At 36.5% G+C, this 9,449-nt stretch overlaps 1 long non-coding RNA gene across 1 annotated transcript; it reads right to left on the bottom strand.

Moving 5' to 3' along the window:
- Nucleotides 1-4,670: 4,670 nt before the first annotated feature.
- LOC309492961 lies at nt 4,671-6,129 on the bottom strand. Its single transcript, XR_014203757.1, has 2 exons — nt 5,657-6,129; nt 4,671-5,380 (listed from the first exon to the last, which is right to left on the bottom strand). It is a non-coding gene; the product is annotated as an uncharacterized lncRNA (long non-coding RNA).
- Nucleotides 6,130-9,449: the final 3,320 nt, after the last annotated feature.

The following is a 9,449-nucleotide window of genomic DNA, read 5'->3' as shown; positions in this document are numbered from 1 at the left end:
CGCCACTAACCAATGAAAAGAGATGTTGGAGTGAAGAGACGTGCAGCCCCGCCTTGATCGACGTCATCACTTGCCACTAACCAATGAGAAGCATTGTGGGCGGGGCTGCACAGAGGTGGTGGAGGTGCACCCCCGCCCAAATCTGCAGGCTGCAGCCAGGTGCTTCTCGACTTCACATTGGAACACAGCTATGTCGAATGTTCAGCGTTTCCTTGTAGCTCAGAGTGTGGTAATGGACTGTCTTGTCTAATGTTCAGTGATGTTATCATCCTTGGTCCCCTCTATTTTTTTTTTGAAAATCAGTAATATATATAGATTTTTTTTCTTAAAATAGCAGTTACTGCCAAACGTACTTCTGTTTTCTGTAATATTGACCAAGACATAGTCCTGTTCTGAATCGCCTGTTTCCACATCGACAGTCTGGTTCAGAGTCATCCTGATAGAAATCACTCTTAGCAAAAACGGTTCAAAAGCTGTCACTGGGCCAGAACTAGGGATGCGCGGTATACCGGTACTGCAAAAATACCGGTATATATTATATTTCAAACGGTACAATATCATAATTTTGCTCAATTCGGTATTTGATGCGCTGCTGTTTCGAAGTTCACCGCTAGGCGGCAGTGCGCTACCCAAACTGACGCGGGTCACGCAAAACCGGCAAACGTGACAACGGAGGAACACGATGGATCAAACAGATGAAGCTCATTCTACACATACTGTCTATGATTCTACACGCCCGAAATTAATAAATAAAGAGAGCAGTAGGAGTGAAATATAGCATTACTTTGCTTACAAAAGTAATGAGAAAGGTGAAGCAACAGACCTCAATGCACCACTCTACAAAACGCTGCTTTAAATTAGCCACGGGAGGCAACACAGTCTGGCTAAGCACTTGTCACTTGCTCATCCTGACTTGTTCAAAGAGTTCAGAGATCGACAGGTGAGCATCATTCAACTGATTTAATTTAGACTTCTATTCACAACACTGATCAGCGCACATACATAAGAGCTTATCAATTAAATATGATACGGTAAACACGAAAGCTCAAATGTGCTTGCATGACACGCTAGAACCAATGAAGTTTAGGTCTCATAATTTTTGCACATTCAAACAATCATATATTAATTGAATTTGAATGAATAAAGAGATTAGTAATATTCATTTTAGTATTAGTGCTAGTAAAATTGCTAGTGTGGCGACCCCTAGGAATCAGCCGAGAGAGAAAGAGTAATAGTAGTAATATGGATATTACTAATATGAATGTTAGAATAACACTTTACAATTAAGCTACATTTGTCAACATTCATTAGGTAACCTGACCTAACAGTATTATAACATGTATTAATCTAGATCAATCAGTAATTATTATTTAAATATACTAATACATGTTTAGCATGTTAACATTAGCCTACTTTATGCAATGCATTAAACTAATATGAACCCAAACAGTACTCAAACCAAGATGAATAAATGCTATAAATGTTGATAATTCTCTGTTGACAGCTAATGGTTAACATGTCATTTCATTATTCTATTATTATTCTATATTAATTTATTATTATAGATATTAACCTATTTTAATTGTATCATTTCAGGTTTTTTCTTTTCTTTCCAAAATCAAAATTTAACCTAGGCTACTGTATGTTCCCTGACTGTTTTTTTTTTATTTATTTTAAATTTTTTACATTTTGATACTTTTTGTTTGCATATTCGGTACTGCAGAGTTTCAAGCAGTGTTTTTTAATAAAATAGTTTCAATTCACTTAAATTTTGAGGCCGGTTATTTGTCACCTGTGGTATCGATTTAGTATCGATACCGAGGTATTAGGTTCTGGTATCGTACCGAAACCAAAATTGTGGTATCGAGCCATCCCTAGCCAGAACCTTTTCAAAAGGCACCTTTGTACACAGGTACTAATATGTACTCACTTAAAAATGTTGGGTTAAAAATAACCCAACTATGGGGTAGTATAGCACCTTCCCAACTGTGGGTTATTTTAACCCAATGCACTGGGTTAAATACCCGTTGGGTTAAAATAACCCAACAGTTGAGTAATTTTTTTTTTTCATTTTTATTTATGACCTTATTTTAATAAATAAAATAGACATTGTATAAACACAATAAATATGTTTTAACATGTGTTAAGTATTACATTATGAATGCAATAAATATGAGTGAGCCTAGTATGTAAATATACACGTGTATAAATAGAACAAACAATTATGATGTGCAAATATTAAAATATACATATTACATTTAAAACATGCGTGCACACACAGTACATAAATTAGCAGACGCTTTTATCCAAAGCATTAACTTTTAAGTAAAAAAAAAATGTATATCAACAATATAAATAAACCTCAAATAATATATAAAGCCAGTTAACAGCTGATGTTGCAGTGTTGGTTAAACTTACTGGTTTAATGTCAATGAAGCTGCGCTTTATTTCAGTTGGACGGACCATTTTCCCATCTGTGCAGTGTGGCGATGATGGCAGGACAGCAGGAAGGGTTTTAAAGGCAACTTCACCACAAACATCTTGAACGACGAGTTTACAGAAAGAATGCTTACAGTTTTCAAAAACCAATGGATCAAATCAAGTCTCAAGTGCAAAAAGTAAAATCCGGTCAATGAAGACAGGAGCCCAAAACTCATAAAGGCGGTTTGCATTGTCAGGGAATAAAACTCCAAAGTCCTGTGATATCTAAACAAGAACATTTAAATTGAAGTATTTTACTTTTCTAAATAATGTAGGATTTCTACTACAGGCCAAGACAACCCTTCAGTAAATTCCCTAAAATGCAAGTAATTATACTCACCATTCCCGTATAAACGTAAAGTACGTAACGTAACCTAACAGTCTAATATTAACGTCCATTACAGGGTTTTGTCCTGCATTGAAAATTTTTGGCGGTCGCCAAATCGAAATGTAGTGCCGCCAAAGCCTTATTTGATCGGTAAGTGATGTAGAATAGAATGACTGCTGCGGCGCCCAGAAGGTTTCGACCTTCTGCTTGGTGGACGGCTTCCACATCTTGACTACCTCCTCTGCTTTGGGGCAATTGGTCGTCCACCCCTCCTGACCAATCACCCTTGCCACTTCTGCAGCTGAAGGCCTCCGCAGACTGAAGTAGCCTGAAAGACAGAATGACAAGACTTTTCTCTTGCAAGTTATTTGTCACAGTGAATCAATGTAGAATTAATGGGTGCCAATACTGTATTGATAGAATTGGAGAATTACCGAGAAGATAGTCTTTCCTTGGAGCATACTGTGAAAGCTGCCACTTATCATAGAACGCTCTGTCTCCAGAAAAGCCAGATTCACTGCGCTGCCTCTTAGATGGAGGCTGGCCCTGCAGTGAGACAGGAAACGCCTCCAAAAACTGTCAGAAAGACTGCCGGGTGCTGGTTTCAGCAACTGCTGCTGACCCCTTGTCCGAACAAGTCCTGTATAAGTGAGGAATACAACGTTTATAGTAATGTAATGTACAAATAGTTTGTGTTATGTCCTTGATAAATTAAGAGACATACCCAGCTATAGAGGATAAGAGCTCAGCTGCCTCCACCAAGTCCTCATCAAGGACCGCACCAGCGATACGGGCCAAGTATACATTTTAGTATTAGTATACAAGTCCAGTTGGTGTGCTGATAAAAGTTTGGCGTTCACCCCAACCGCCCTACGCACACCCTGGCTGGTTGACATGCCCAGTCTATACCTGTTGAAATAAAATTTAAAAGGAAATGTTAATCGTGAAATGACTGTGATTGACAAGATGTAACTGAGTGTATATATACAGGTGAAAATTGTCTTTTAGACTCACCTCTACAACATTTTCATCTCCTTACCGTAGCCTGATTCACAGCGGTAAGCTTTTAACGGATTCTAATTTGAGTGGTACTGGTAGGTTTCCACGAGAAATACAAGTTTGCCGCGGTTCGTCTCTGCGTCATTACGTCACGTCTGTATACATAAAGAAGGAGTCTCGGCTAGTAGGCTATTCTGCGTGTGAGGATGCTGCAGGTGGCAGATCATTTATAGCCTTAAATACATAGTCACGTAGTTTTGATAACATTAACAATTTGAGAACAAAGTATAACAATAATTTACACGGTTTGACGTGATCTGAGCTAACTTTGTGATCATAAGATTTAATCATCAGTTGATCAGAACAAAAGTGGCTGACATGTTACTTGTTCAGACGACATTTTCCTTCTTATTTTGGAAATAATTCCTGGAGGTCGTATCTGTATTCCTGAAGTACAGTGAATATCCACACTGGTGCATTGACTGACAGCTCACACATACACCTCAAGATATTATTCATCCGTGCTCAGGAGCCGTGCTGATGCACAACGCATTTAAAGATAATTCCACATATAACTGCAATAGCAGATTTCAAACGGAGATAGCGACAAAGAGGCGAAACTTACAGACTGCGGTTTATGAAGCGACTATAATATTTTTTAGTGTGATCGTGTGATCCTGACGCATGAGCTGGCCAATAACGAGGCAGCGTTCTGACGTAGATCCCGGAATCACTGCACTGTGTACAACAACACGTGTTGGAGAAGCGTGTGCAGATCAGAGGAGGAGTAAATGAAGATATAAACAAACCCAAGAATTTATGATTTCTGTGCTTTTCACATTCACAATGTAATGCGCTTGGATTTAACTAATTGCTAAATTTTATTAAATGCTGCATAAACTAGTTACAGAGCTCAGTACAGGTCATTATACAAAACCATCTGCAGCGTTTTAATTGGAAAGTTAGTTTACATATTTATATAAACAATAACCATTGGGGAACGTTCTATAGTTGGTAACTATTTCTATGTTAATATTAAAAATGTCTATGTTGTTAAAAATAACTATCCTGCAACCTTCTGGGAACATTATATTATTGTTGCAAAAAAATAAATAAAAAGAGCATTCCTAGAATTATACTATTTAGTTCCCAAAACAATAAAAAAGACAGGAACCAAAAACTAACGTTAGGGGAACGTTCTGTGTTTGCTGGGAAGCCCCTGAAACAAACGTAATACTTGGCTTTCAGAACCGAAAATTATGGAGTTATTATATAAAAATTAAAACTAATAGGACAGATCTCTGAAAAACAATGAACGAGTTCAAATTAATATCAGATTCATGTCTCTGTTAAAAGTGTTACGGCCTCTTCTTCAGCTCCTGAACATTTTCCAGTGTAATTTTTCTGGTGCTCTTCTTCTGAATGAGAAGGCAGAAGTGATTTCAGAACGAAGGCCCGAGTGAAACTCTTCCCGCATTGATCACATGTAAAGTTTCTCTCCGCTGCGGATCCTTCTTCAGACTTGATTTACATTTACACACATTTTTCCTTTCTCGTTCGCGTCCATCAGGTCTAAAAGAAACATTAAATCAATTGAGATTTCAAATGAGAGACAAACATGAAATGAAAAGTGAAGCTCAAAGTCAAGATCACTGATGAGTTCAACAGACATTTTAATCTCATCAAATCTGGTCAAAACTGCTGTACACGATTATGATCTATTTTAATGTCATGAAGATGATTTGTGTTATAAAACACTAGTTTGGTCATGAAACAATGTAAATCTGGTGAGCATCAGCATGTTCTTCATCATGAAGAATGAATGAGGAATCAAGAATAAACACCAACCTCTTTGTTCTTCAGTATCATGATGTTTCATTCTGCAGGTTCTGGATCACTGGCGTTCTCTCCGTCCTCTCCTTCCAGATGCTTTCTGGCAGTTCTGCTAATAACACACAAGTTCATTTCTTACAGACATGATGAGAGAGGAATAATCAATATTTCAGACTCTGAACTAAGTACTAAGGCTAATCACATGTTGAAAAATATAGTGACCGTGATCATGTAACTTAAGATTATCAGGTTTTGTCGAAGCCACAACAACACAACAAACAAAACTAACATAAATCAACTAGTGCTGAAACGACACAAGCCAAGTTTTCCTAAACATGAAAATGCTTCATATTCAGCACTTCAAATAAACTCTTAAGCATACAGTTGAACACATCGTTCAGATGCATGTGATGTTTACTCTGATGTGGTATTCCCTTTGTGTAACTCATTAACCTTTATTTAACCAGGCAAATCACTGAAGAACAAGCTCTTATTTTCACCGACAGCTTGACAGAAAAAAAATCATACATTACAAAACACACACATACACATTCATTTAAAACATTTACAAGCTGTGATAAAAACAATCCCTGGTAGTTTATTAAATGCAGAGATTGAAATAAATGATTGTAATTTCAATGACTTTTTTATATTTAATGGTTATGTCTTTATCAGTAAATGTAAGAAAGTCATGTGTGTATTTCCATTTTCCTTCAATGCTTGTCCCGAGAGCGAGTGAGTCTCTGTTCAACTTTACAGAACGAGCTCCAGGACCTCAAGTTGATGAAGAGCAATAATTCTGACTAAAATATACATTGGTTTATTCTACATTAATCTACATTGTTCATAGAAGATTAACATGAAGGATTTAAAACCTACATTTATCGTCTATGAAAACAGAAACTGTAGCTAATGTGTCATTATAAACAGAGATGAGTTCTAAAACATTATCAATAATTCTAATAACATGCCAGATGAGATGGACTTGGTAATTGCAATGATGTTTTCATTGCTTTGTTTACTTTTCTGACAATGTATATAAAAAATATTTATGTGTTATACTTAAGAGTAAAGAGAATGGAATATTCGATGGAATATATATATATATATATATATATATATATATATATATAATTATATATTAGGGCTGCACGATTTGGGGAAAATGTCAGTGCGATAATAGAGGTAAATATTGTGATTGCAAAACAAAGATTATTAATAATCTGCCTAAAGAAAAAAGTTCTTTAGTCAAGAGCAGTGAGTGTTTTTCTCTGTTCCCTTTGCTCTTTGATTAACTTTAGCGACAGATATAATTAGTTGATACTGTGTACTGTCCCTTTAAGAGCAGCCGCTGCTGTCAGAGACACGGATCTCACACGCGCCTCATTCTCTCACGAGTCACAACTCTTCACGTTCATCATAAGACTACTCTTATGTTATGAAGATACTCGCCAAAAAGGCATTTTGCCATAATTGTGTGTGTTATTGTTCGTTTAAGCTCGAAAGATAACTGTATTCTGGAATGCTGTTTTGTGCGCACGCACGATATTAGCGCGAGCCTTTCTGTGTGTCACATCAGGACACTCACAGGCAGTGCATTCATTTTGGCATACATGTGTGTTCGTTCTACCGCGAAAGAGAACTTCATACTGGCGCGCGTCTATCTGTGGGTCATGTGTGTGTATGGCAAGCCAAGAGGCTCAGAAATACGCCATAGATTAATCGCGTTTAAATCCAAACGCCGTCATATGACGCCGTAAAAAAAGCTGTTTTGGTTGCACAGAGCGCACGCTATTTTACGGCGTTTTGCTTATAGTATAATGAGACACGCCCACTGATTTCCACAGCCAGTAAGTTTGAACTGTTCTCTCCCAATCAATGATGAGCTGAGTCAGACCAGATGAATTCAGCACAGATCATTTGTGGTAATCCAATTCGTATGCTCCCAAGGAATTATTAATTTGATGTATTAAAATAATCCAAGCTAAATAATAAACTGAAATTAAAGTAAATATTAAATAACATTCAAATCAATAAAGCTAAATTAATAGGATTTTCACATTTTAAAAGGGTGTCGCACAGGGCTTAACCCTCTGAGGTCGGCAAACGCGCCGGCGCGTTTTGCCGGATTTTCTCCACATTGTAGCACTATAAACTTAAATTACTCCGTCATTTATGGTCATACAGAAAAAAGAAATATAAAAAAATAATCTGTGATATTTTTACTTTTGTATGTGTCCACTTACAATCAAATCAAAACATTGTGCTTTTGTAAAATAAAGAAAATAAACAGGGTGTGCGTTCTGCCTCTCCGTCGCGGTGAACTTTTTTTTCTTGAGCACGTCTATAAACTGAAACAAAACTCAACGAATACTTGTCACACATTTATGAGCCATATACCTTTATAAACATTTAAGTGTGTACTTTTAAATGATCGGATTCAAACTGAAAACAAATATTCTCTGTTTAAGTAATTTGGATAAAACCAACAAGATGTCCAGCTTCTCAAACGCTTCCTAATTATTTTTTAATTTGAACACGCCCACTCGCGCAAAAGAGATTGACATGCAAATCTCCACATGGAACGCGAACGCGCTCATTACCTCAACAACAAAACACTTCACAAATCTCTGCTTTTCGTCGAGTTTGAAAGGCGCACTGTGAGCTTACATTCGAATTACCTCAGAAGAAGAAGAACGCGATTTGAAGACAAAGATTTAAGGTAAGAAATTCTTACATATTAGTTTGTTATTGTTGCATAAATTTCACATTGCAGTTGAACTGTTGCTAGATATATGGTGAATATTATAATATTTAGACCCATGTTTACTGTGACTGTGTTTGTGGATATCTGCTCAAATGTAGATACGTATATGGTAACCATAATGTTTTGTATTTGAGCGTGATCGCGTTTGAATGTATCATATTTTGGATCACGATCGCGTTTGAAAAGCACCAAACGGCTTCATGTTTTTACTATTATCTCATTTCATATCATCATAACGAATGGAAACATTTGAAGCAACATGATAATCAATATATTTTTCTCTAGCTTAGTTGTTACTGAAATATTCTGGAAGATTTATAGGCTGCTATAGGTTATTGTTATTATTGCACTGCGCATAGCCAATGCCTACAAGGCACAACAAACCTGGTGTTCATTATATTATATATTGTTGGAAACATTTATGTGTGTGTGTGTGTGTATGTGTGTATTTTGTGAATTTTAAAAAGCAATTTTAACCAGAAAAATCTAAAATTTATTCCCATAATCGTGCAGGCCTATAGTTTCTCTTGATACCAGTATGTTCACTTTTTTTTTTTTTCAGGGCCCAGATTCTCTGAACATGAACATGGTAAAGTGAAAATCAAACACCTTGGAAATGAAAGGTATGTACAATGTTTTTAGGAATGGCACAAAGGTCTCTGTCTTTGGATAATTGTTTTCTATGAGTGCTTTTTTGTCATTTGTTTTGTATCTTTGGATTATGTTGTGTTGTAAATAAATCCCAAAAATCTAAAAGCCATTCTTTTTTAAATCTCCTCATTCTTTGTGCAAGGTTGCTCTGAATGACAGGGCCTGATCGCTCCTAATAGGGCCGTTAGGGGAGGGCCTTTGTCTTTCTCAGGTGTGAAAAGCTTACATATTAATGAGCTCCCGCATAAAGCTTTCTCACACAAAACTCGTAAAAATTTTTAATCAATATATTGTCTTATCTGAATGAGCAGTCGGGGTGATTTTCACATAGTTTTAGAGCAAATATTCTAGGCTACGTCATACAATTTTCAAAAGTCTTGTGAAGAAATA

The sequence above is a fragment of the Leuciscus leuciscus genome (genome assembly GCF_965113295.1).
Source record: "Leuciscus leuciscus genome assembly, chromosome: 1".
Taxonomy (NCBI): Eukaryota; Metazoa; Chordata; class Actinopteri; order Cypriniformes; family Leuciscidae; genus Leuciscus; species Leuciscus leuciscus.
This window is presented reverse-complemented; position numbering and strand designations above follow the sequence as displayed.